The following is a 9,474-nucleotide window of genomic DNA, read 5'->3' on the forward strand; positions in this document are numbered from 1 at the left end:
TACATATGTAACAAACCTGCACGTTATGCACATGTACCCTAGAACTTAAAGTATAATAATAAAATATATATATATATATATATGTTTACAACAAGTCTAAGTCCACTTTGAAGTAACACTATACTGCTTTACAGGTAGTGCAGATAACTCATAACCGTATTCTCAACTCTTCTTGCTGTCATTCATATCATGTATCCCTTTGCTATAATTATCCAATACGTTATTACTTTGAATAGCTATTAGAAAAATAAGCATGTTATTTTACCTTTTTTGATACTCCCTCTTATTTTATAGGGATCCACATTTCTGACTTATATCATTTTCCTTCTTCTTTTAACATTTTTTAAAAATATTCCCTCCTCTTTTATCATTTATTGCAGTTATTAGGGCTTCTGGCAATGAATTCCCAGAACATCATTTGTCTGAAAAAATATTTATTTTACCTTCAATTATTAAGGATGGTATCACTGGATATAGAAGTATAGAGTTTTTCCTTTCAACACTTTGCATATTTTATCCACTCTCTTTTTGCTTGTATGGTGTCTGACAGGAAGTCTGGTATAAACAATGCTTGCCCTTGTTTCTCTCTACATAAGGTTTTTTATTGTGCAGAATTTTCAAGATTTTCTCTTTGCCTTTTGTTTTTTGTTTTGTTTTGTTTTGTTTTTTGTTTGTTTGTTTTTCAGTGTGAATAGAATAAGCCTAGGGGTAGATTTCTTTGTGTTCTCTGAGCCTCCTGGATCTGTTGTTTAATGTATCACTATTTTGGAAAACTCCCATTAGTACTTCAAAAATTTCATCTGCTCCATTTGCTATTTCATTTCCTCTGGTATTGCTGTTACATGTACGTTACATCTTTCAAAATTGTCCCACATTCTTGGATAACTCTGCTGTTGATGTTGTTGTTGTTTTTAATTCTGTTTTTCTTTTTGCGCTTCAGTTTGTGAAGTTTCCATGGACATGTCTTCAAGATCACTGATTCTTATCTCAGCTGTGTCAAGCCTACTGTGTCAGCCCACCAAGGTATCCTCATTTCTGTTAATTTCCTTTTTTCTAGTCCTTGACTCTATCCTAGAGTTTCCATTTCTCTACTTGCATTACCCAGATATTCTTGCATGTACTGCACTTTTTCCATTACACACCTTATAATACTAATAATATTTATTTTAAACCTAGTGTCCTAGGTTTTGTCTCTTTTATTATATTTGGGTGTCCCTAAGAACTCCTTAAATAGAATTTGCACAAACACAATTGATAAACTTCCTATTAGAGTGATCAAGGGAATAAAAGAAAGAACACACAAATGACCAAATCATGAATAAAAGAGGTAAGATCATTACAGATTATTTAGATATTGAAATGATAATAAAGAATGTATTCACTGAGTAGAACACAAATATCTTACCAGGACATCCTGATTACTTGATAATTTCTACTTGTGATATTATAGTATATGATGTCATTAATATAGCAGATTAGTGTGATGTTTTCTGGAATGTTCAGATGATCAATGTCCTTCCATACTTACTGTGTCAGACAGCAAGAGAGTTAATACAGTTCTAAGGCAAGATCATAAATGCATATTGCTCCCCATCCTAGATGAATATACCGCTTCTTATTCTCCTGCCTCCTAGGGGTTGAAGAGACTACCCTCATCAGAGATATAACTGCATATTACACACTAGAAGTTATACTGATCTGTTCTATTAAAAATTTTATATATTATAAAGGAGTTGTGGTTAAGTCTACCACTTGGTTAAGTTTGTGGAAGTCTACCATTATTGTGTTAGTCAGCATTCTCCTGAGAAACAGAACCAACACATTGTGTGTATGGGTATGTGTGTATGTATGTATGTGTGTGAGTATATGTATATATACACATTACACACACAACTATATATATATGCATACATATATAAATATATTTATTATAAGGAATTGGCTCACACTCACGCAGTTATGGAGGTTGACAAGTCTAAATCTGTGATGTGGGCTGGTAGGCTCAAGACCCAGGAGAACCAATGTTGTAGTTACATTCTGAAAGCCAGTAGGTGGAGACCCAGGAGAACTAATGGTGCAAATGAAGTTCCAAGGCAATCTCCTGGAGAATTTCCTTTTGCTCAGAGAGGCTGGCCTTTTCATTGTATTCATGCCTTCGACTGATTGAATGAGTCCCATACATATTATAGAGGGCAATCTGCTTACTTATACTTCATTCATTTACATATTAATCTCACCAAACTGATGGCATAGAAGAAAGCTGGCTTCACTCTCTACAAAAATACTAAAAAGGAAAAAAGAAAGAGAGAAAGAGAGAGATGGAGGGAGGGAGGGAGGAAGGAAGGAAGGAAGGAAGGAAGGAAGGAAGGAAGGAAGGAAGGAAGGGGCCAGGCATGGTGGCTCACGCCTGTAATTCCAGCACTTTGGGAGGCCGAGGAGGGCAGATCACCTGAGGTAAAGAGTTCAAGGTGGCCTGGGCCACAGTGGTGAAACCTTGTCTCAACTAAAAATACCAAAATTAGCTGGGCATGGTGGCAGGCACCTGAAATCCCAGCTACTGAGGCAGGAGAATCGTTTGAACCCAGGAGATGGAGGTTACAGTGAGATGAGATTGTGCCATTCCACTCCAGCCTGGGCAATACAGTGAGACTCTGTCAAAAGAAGAAAAAGCAACAAGAAGAAGAAGAAAGAAGAAAGAAGAAGGAAGAGGAGGAGGAACAAGAGGAGGAGGAGAGGAGGAGGGAGGGAGGAGGGAGGAAGATGGGGGAGGAGGGAGGAGAAAGGAGAAGGGAGAGAGAAACATAAACAGCATAGAGATTATCACCAGCAACATCCCAGAACTCAAATAGGAGGATGCGATAGTTCCTGTTGCCAAAGAGAAGTAAAAAATCTCTGAGCAGATGGTAAGAGAATTGGAGTTCTGTATCCATGATGTCCCCTACTTCCCCCATGCTTAATTTGCCTGGTACCCAGTGTAAAAATTTTTCCCCCAACTCATGGTTTTTACAGCGGAAAAAGTGAGATCAAGGTAGACAATCAGCTTCCCCACAATCTCAAGTTCTCTGGCAAGAGGCCTGTCCCTGTCTCAATGCATGGGAAATATCATAAATGCCTGAAGAGAGGCATATCCCTGAGGACAACCAGAAACAAAGGGGTGAGGGAGGGTGAGACTACCATCCCCAGCCCTGGAAATTCTGCGCTGTAACTCTTCCAAAGGAGATGCCAAATCAGATGGCTGTCCAGCAGCATCACACTGTGAGAGGTACATTCCACAGGCCCCCTGGGAGCAATCCTTAGCCAGCCTTTCCACACTGCTGGGATATCCCCTTGAGGACCTCCCCAGTTTGAGATAAGTAGTGCTCTGATCTTTGGCTAGAGCTGAAGCAAACCTGGGATTAGGTACCAACTAGTACCAGAAAGGAGGCAACAACATAGCAGGGGGAAAAAGGGAAAACCTCAACAGGTAAATTACAAAAATCTCTAAGCAAGCACATCCAATAAAAACAAAGCAAGCTGGACGGAGAAAATTGGAATAAATAGCTAATCTTTCAATTCAAACACATACACATCAATTCAAAGGAAACATTAGCAAACAAGGAACCATGGCCTTCCCAAGAGGATAAAGCAAGAAACCAGTGACTGACCCTAATAAAATGGCAAGATGTGAACTCTCTGACCAAAAATTCAAAATAACAGTTTTATGGAAACTCAGTGATCTCCAGTATAACACAGAAAAACAATTTGGAAATTTATGAAAGAAATTTAACAAAAAGATTGAAATAATTTTTAAAAAATCAAACAGAACACTTGGAGGTGAGAAATACATTTGCTGAACTGAAAATTTTGTTAGATGCTCCCAACAACAGAGTGGATCAAGCAGAGGAAAGAATCAGTAAGCTCAGACAGTCTGTTTGAAAATACGCTGTCAGAGGAGAAAAGAAAATGTTAATCTTATCCATGATCATGCTCTAAGTAGACACACAAAATTAGCCATTACAACCATGATCCTTTTTTTTTTTTTCCAAGAGCTATAGTGGTCAATTAAATAGGAATATATAAGGGGGACTACTAAAAGAGTGGCACTGATCTCTGCCATTCTGCCCATGATATATTGTTTTCTATTTACTGTCTTGGCTATTTGGGAAGGGGGTGCAGTTTTTTAAGGGTTTCAACTTGACCTTTCTACTATGATAGCTCTTACTCCATGGATCAAGGAACAAGTATGAGAAAACTTCCAGGCACTAAATATGTTTGTCCTGTAAGTGTGCACCAAGAAACTGGGAAAATAGCCACTGGATGTCTTGCTCTGTCGCTCAGGCTGGCGTGCAGCGGCGCGATCTCGGCTCACTGCAAGCTCCGCCTCCGGGGTTCGCCATTCTGCTGCCTCAGCCTCCCAAGTAGCCGGGATTACAGGCGCCTGCCACCACGCCTGGCTAATTTTTTGCATTTTTAGTAGAGGCAGGGTTTCACCGTGTTAGTCAGGATGGTCTCCATCTCCTGACCTCGTGATCCACCCGCCTTGGCCTCCCAAAGTGCTGGGATTACAGACGTGAGCCACCGGACCCTTGACTTCTTAAACCCATAGTGAAAAGGACTACCTTGGCCAGAACTCTTTTTATCACTAACCCCAATACACTGTTATTCTAATAGGCAGGTCAAGGTAATCCCTGGAGTTCCCTGATATTAGTATCAGTTCAAATTTTATATCCAACAGTCCTCAAAGAACCTGGGTACTTCCCTTTCTCCAAAGTACAGTTGCTTAGGAAATAAAAGGTTGAATCACTACTCTATACACTTAATATGGTGTTGTATAGTCCTTCCTCAGTGAACTTGATCTCTTTCAAACAATGGGTTCTGGATCTGAGAACTGGCTCAGGACTAGATATTGGGTAAGAAATTGTGACTGTTCTTTGAGGCAGCTGACATCAACCACATATGGATACACACACACATACAGATGCTCCTCAACTTTGTATGGTTCAGCTTACAATTCTTTGATTTTTCTGATGGTGTGAAAGCAATATGCATTTGGTAGAAAACCATACAAGTGCTTCAAGTATTCGTGCAACCATGTTTTTCACTTTAAGCATAGCATTCAGTTAATTACGTGAGATATTTAACACTTTGTTATAAAATAGGCTTGTGTTAGATGATTTTGCCCAACTGTAAGCTAATGTAAGTGTTCTAAGCACATTTAAGGGCAGCTAGACTAAATTATAATGTTTTGTAGGTTAGGTAAATGCAATGCATTTTCAAGTTGTGATATTTTCAACTTACAATGGTTTCATCGGGAACATGACCCCATCATAAATTGAGGAGCATCTGTATGTGGCACATGTGTGTAATGTGCCTAATGACTTCCCACCTATTTTGTCCCTAAGAAGACCATATTCTACTATCCATTGCTCTAGACTCCTGTGGGTCAGATCATCTGAGTGATTATTCCAACATTCCAATTTTGTTGGCGGTAGCCACATCTACTTTGCCTCTGATGGTTGATTAACACAATCTACCCTCTGTTATTCCTTTATCGTCCTTTCATCCTCATTGACACTATGGAATCTAGTTCAATCAACATTTCCTACCTCAGACCAAGGCAATAAAGGACAGCCACAACTGGGCCTCTCAACAATGATAGTAACCCCCACCCAATCACCAGCACATTTCTTATAACTCTAAGGAAATAAGTGTCCTCTGCGACCTCTTGAAAAACATACACAATTTCTGAGTTTCAGGATTATGTAATAGATTTGTTCTTATACACATGCCTCTCAACCTTTTAATCTTTATCTCAATATTCTGCCAAGAGGGTTCTGGAATCTCCGTCTCATTTACTATGGGCCATAACTTTTTCTGAGTTTCAAAAGGCATCCTGGAAGCATATAAGGAAACTGAGTCATATGTATTGCCCCCATATCAGTAATTATTCCCCTAATCATTCTCATACCCCACATCCTATGATTTAATACACTCAAGATCCTCTCCTAGGGAATCCCAATCTGTGCTGGTCCATATTATCCAGGCCCTGCAGATCCTTCAGTGAATAATTCTCTCCCTTAGCAGGACAAGTACTAACTCAATTGGCTCTGCTAAGACTTGAACCAATACCTGAGAAAGGAGGTGGGGCCAGATCTTGAGCTAGACAAGTATTGTCTCACAAGGCACCTGTTTCAGCTGAGGCCTGTTCATAATCTTTAGCCAATGGGATGTGGGGATTGATATCTTCTATCCAAGAAGGACCACTTCTACAGGCTGAGAAAAATCAGGTATACCAAGCACATCCATGAATATATTCCCATCCCAAGTCATGAGGCCCCATTCCTTCCCTATCAGGACCCTATGCCTTTGGCATAAGAAAGGATACTAGAAAATCAGCTTCCTGTAAAGGTTAGTGTTAGTTCCTGTGCCTGGCATTTAACACCACCTTCCCTCTGCAGGAGATAAAGTTCCCTTTAAACACTAAACACTTAAAGCCCTTCTGACTTTCATATCATGTCTTAAGATAGTAAATGAATGACTTGAGTTTGTCCATTTTTTCTCTTTAAAACATCAAGAGCATCCAGAAACATTAGCCAAGTCCTTTGTCCATTTCTTCCATATCTCTTAAATGTCAAGGTTATTTATCAAGTCAGTGCACTGCCTTTTGCTGCATCTTGTCCTAAATCACCACAAGAGATCAAAATTACAACACTATAACATGAGGGCCATCACTGCTCCACTTACCACCAGCAAAGGGGTTCTTGTTTTCTTCTGTGGGGAGCCAACTCCAGAATCCCACAACTAGAATCTTCCTATAACTGCAGTTACCAATTGTCATTGTTTGGGTTCCCTACAAGCACATCCTGAGATGAGGATTTATTTGCACATAATTTATTAAAGCAGTACTTTCAGGAGAAACTAGTTAGGGCATAGGAGTATTAGGACAGAGAAGGAGAGGAAACCAGGTTGTGATTTCGAGCAAACATGTGTGCAGGGAGCTTCATCCGGATTCTGCAAGAAAACTCTGGAATGTAAAAGAAAAACTGTAGTGATATGAGGCAAGAAAGCTAGGCTGTGACACTCTCGTACCTGTAAGTCATTGGCTAAGGGCCACTCTAGGGAGACATAAAGTATCTGGTACTTCAGGCTTTGCGCATGTGAGGACATAGCAAATTCAGTTGTCAAACACATTCATCTGAAGAAGCATCAGATAGGAACAAATGAAAGCAAAAGCGTACCCAAACCTAAGAGTTGTTGAAAAACACCATGAGAATGAAGTCAGCAAAATCCAGACTGAAAAACTCCATATGACAAATATTACGGTTTCTTTAATAAAAAATTGCAAAGGAGCAAAAGAAATAAACAAGGAACCTATAGATCAAAATAAACTTAAGCGATATATAGATGTATTAATTAATAACAATGTATCTACATTATTTTAATGTCATTTCAAATAAGTCAGTAGTAAATTAATTATTTATAGCATAATTGGAAATGTGAACACCGAGTGGATATTTCATAGTATAAAGATGTTAGCTAGTATTTTCAAGGTGTGATAATATTTAACATAACTACTGAAAAAAGTACTTATAGATATACAGAGATGAAATAACTTGATCCTGGGATTTGCTAAAAATAACACTGTAGGAGGCAAGTGGTAAGAGAGATAAAATAAACAAGGTTGTCCATAATTTGACAATTATTAAACCTAGTTGATGTACATGTGATTTATTTTACTAATCTGCTCATTTATATGTTTTAAATTACCATTAAAATGTTCTTTAAAATAATATAGTAATTTTATTGATGTAAACTGATATATACAATATAAAAATTGCATCCTTTGTGACTACACATATAATAAAATAAAAATGAGACTTCAACTTAAAAGTGTAATGAGCAGTGCAGAACTTTTAAAACATTCCAGAGAGATGTCTTAGCTTGGTTCCCCGAAGAAGCACAGTCTGAGACAAGTGAATGGGAACAAGTAGTTTATTTTGAGATGTGACCCCAAGTAGCAGAAGTCAGGGCCACTAGGAAGAATAAAACTATAGAGGAGAGAAAGTCAGTCCAATGGTGTGCTGTTGAGCTGTGTATTCCTTTGGGTAACAGACTAAATCGCACCCTAAAGTTTCCAAGGGCCATCTAGAATATACATTAGAGCTGTTTGCTGGAGATACCGAAAAGAATGCTTGCTCTCTGTGTACTCCTATGTCTGGTAACCAGTGGTTGTCTGGAGAATGTTAACCTCCTCACGTTTCCACCCTGTGCTTCCACCAGCATGACTGAGTAGTCAGCTGTGAGTGTTCCACAGCCTGGCTGTCAAGAGCCCTGGGGCAGATGTGAGAGACACCTAGTGTAGCTGAAGTGAGGTGCTGCAGGATACTCCTCAGCATAGGTGGTTGCCATAGCTACAGCCTGGGGAAAATGGTGAGCTGAGAAAACAGGAGGTGGAGCATAAAAAATGTTAGACTGTAGGCATCTAAAAAGTTTGACAGGAGATATTTATGGACCTTAGAGTCAGAGTGTCTTCCTATTGCAATGGTCCCTTTCCCTCCTTGCAATAATTCTTTTGAATAAAGTCTCTCTATAGTAACAAAGTTCAACAGCAACTGATTAATCTTCCTAATATTTTTTCTTTAAGTCTAAGATTTATTATAAATTTGGTTATTTTTGTAATTTCTTTTTTAATTATAGTTGCAACCCTTTTTTAACTTCCCATATTAACTTTTTTCTCTTTTTTGTCCTGGTCAACATTTTTAATCTTGACTATTTTTTTCACCTTTTCAAAGAATCAATTTGGCTTAGTCAATTCATATAGTATATCTTTGTTTTTTATTTTATTAATTTTGGTTTTATATTTAGTATTTTCTTATATATACTTTCTTTAGCATCTAATTTTTTAATTCCACTTTCCTGTATTAGATCATTAATTTTCAGTCTTTCATATTTTTATATAAACTTTTAAAGTCTTAATTCTCCTTATTTTTATTGCTTTTTCTGTATATCTAGTGAGTTCTGATATGCAGTATTTATGTTACTGTTTAGTTCCAAGCATTTAAAAATCTCCTCCAGACTGTCCTGTCCAGGAGTAAAAGTTATGGTAATGCCACCATATCCCACATAGGAAGGACAGCCTTGGCTCTTATCCCTCAGAAATCAACATTTGGACCATTCAGCTAGGTAACTGAAATAATAAAAATAATAATTTATAAGCAAATAAAATAAGCTGACCAAGTGAGGCACTGCTATGGAGGTTAAAAGGATGCCCGCTGGAGTCACACACTTGAGATTGAACCTAGCTCTTCTGCTTACATTCTATGTGATCCTGGGCAGGCTACATCATATCCCTGATCTGTTTCTTCATTATTAAAATGCAGACAAAAATATTGACCTTTCAGCATTGGTTTCATTATTAAATAACACTTGCAAAGTATTTAGGTTAGTGTCCAGCACATGAAAAGGGCTCAGCAAATGGAAGCAATGGTTCACGCA

The sequence above is a fragment of the Colobus angolensis genome, unplaced genomic scaffold (genome assembly GCF_000951035.1).
Source record: "Colobus angolensis palliatus isolate OR3802 unplaced genomic scaffold, Cang.pa_1.0 Scaffold169, whole genome shotgun sequence".
Taxonomy (NCBI): domain Eukaryota; kingdom Metazoa; phylum Chordata; class Mammalia; order Primates; family Cercopithecidae; genus Colobus; species Colobus angolensis.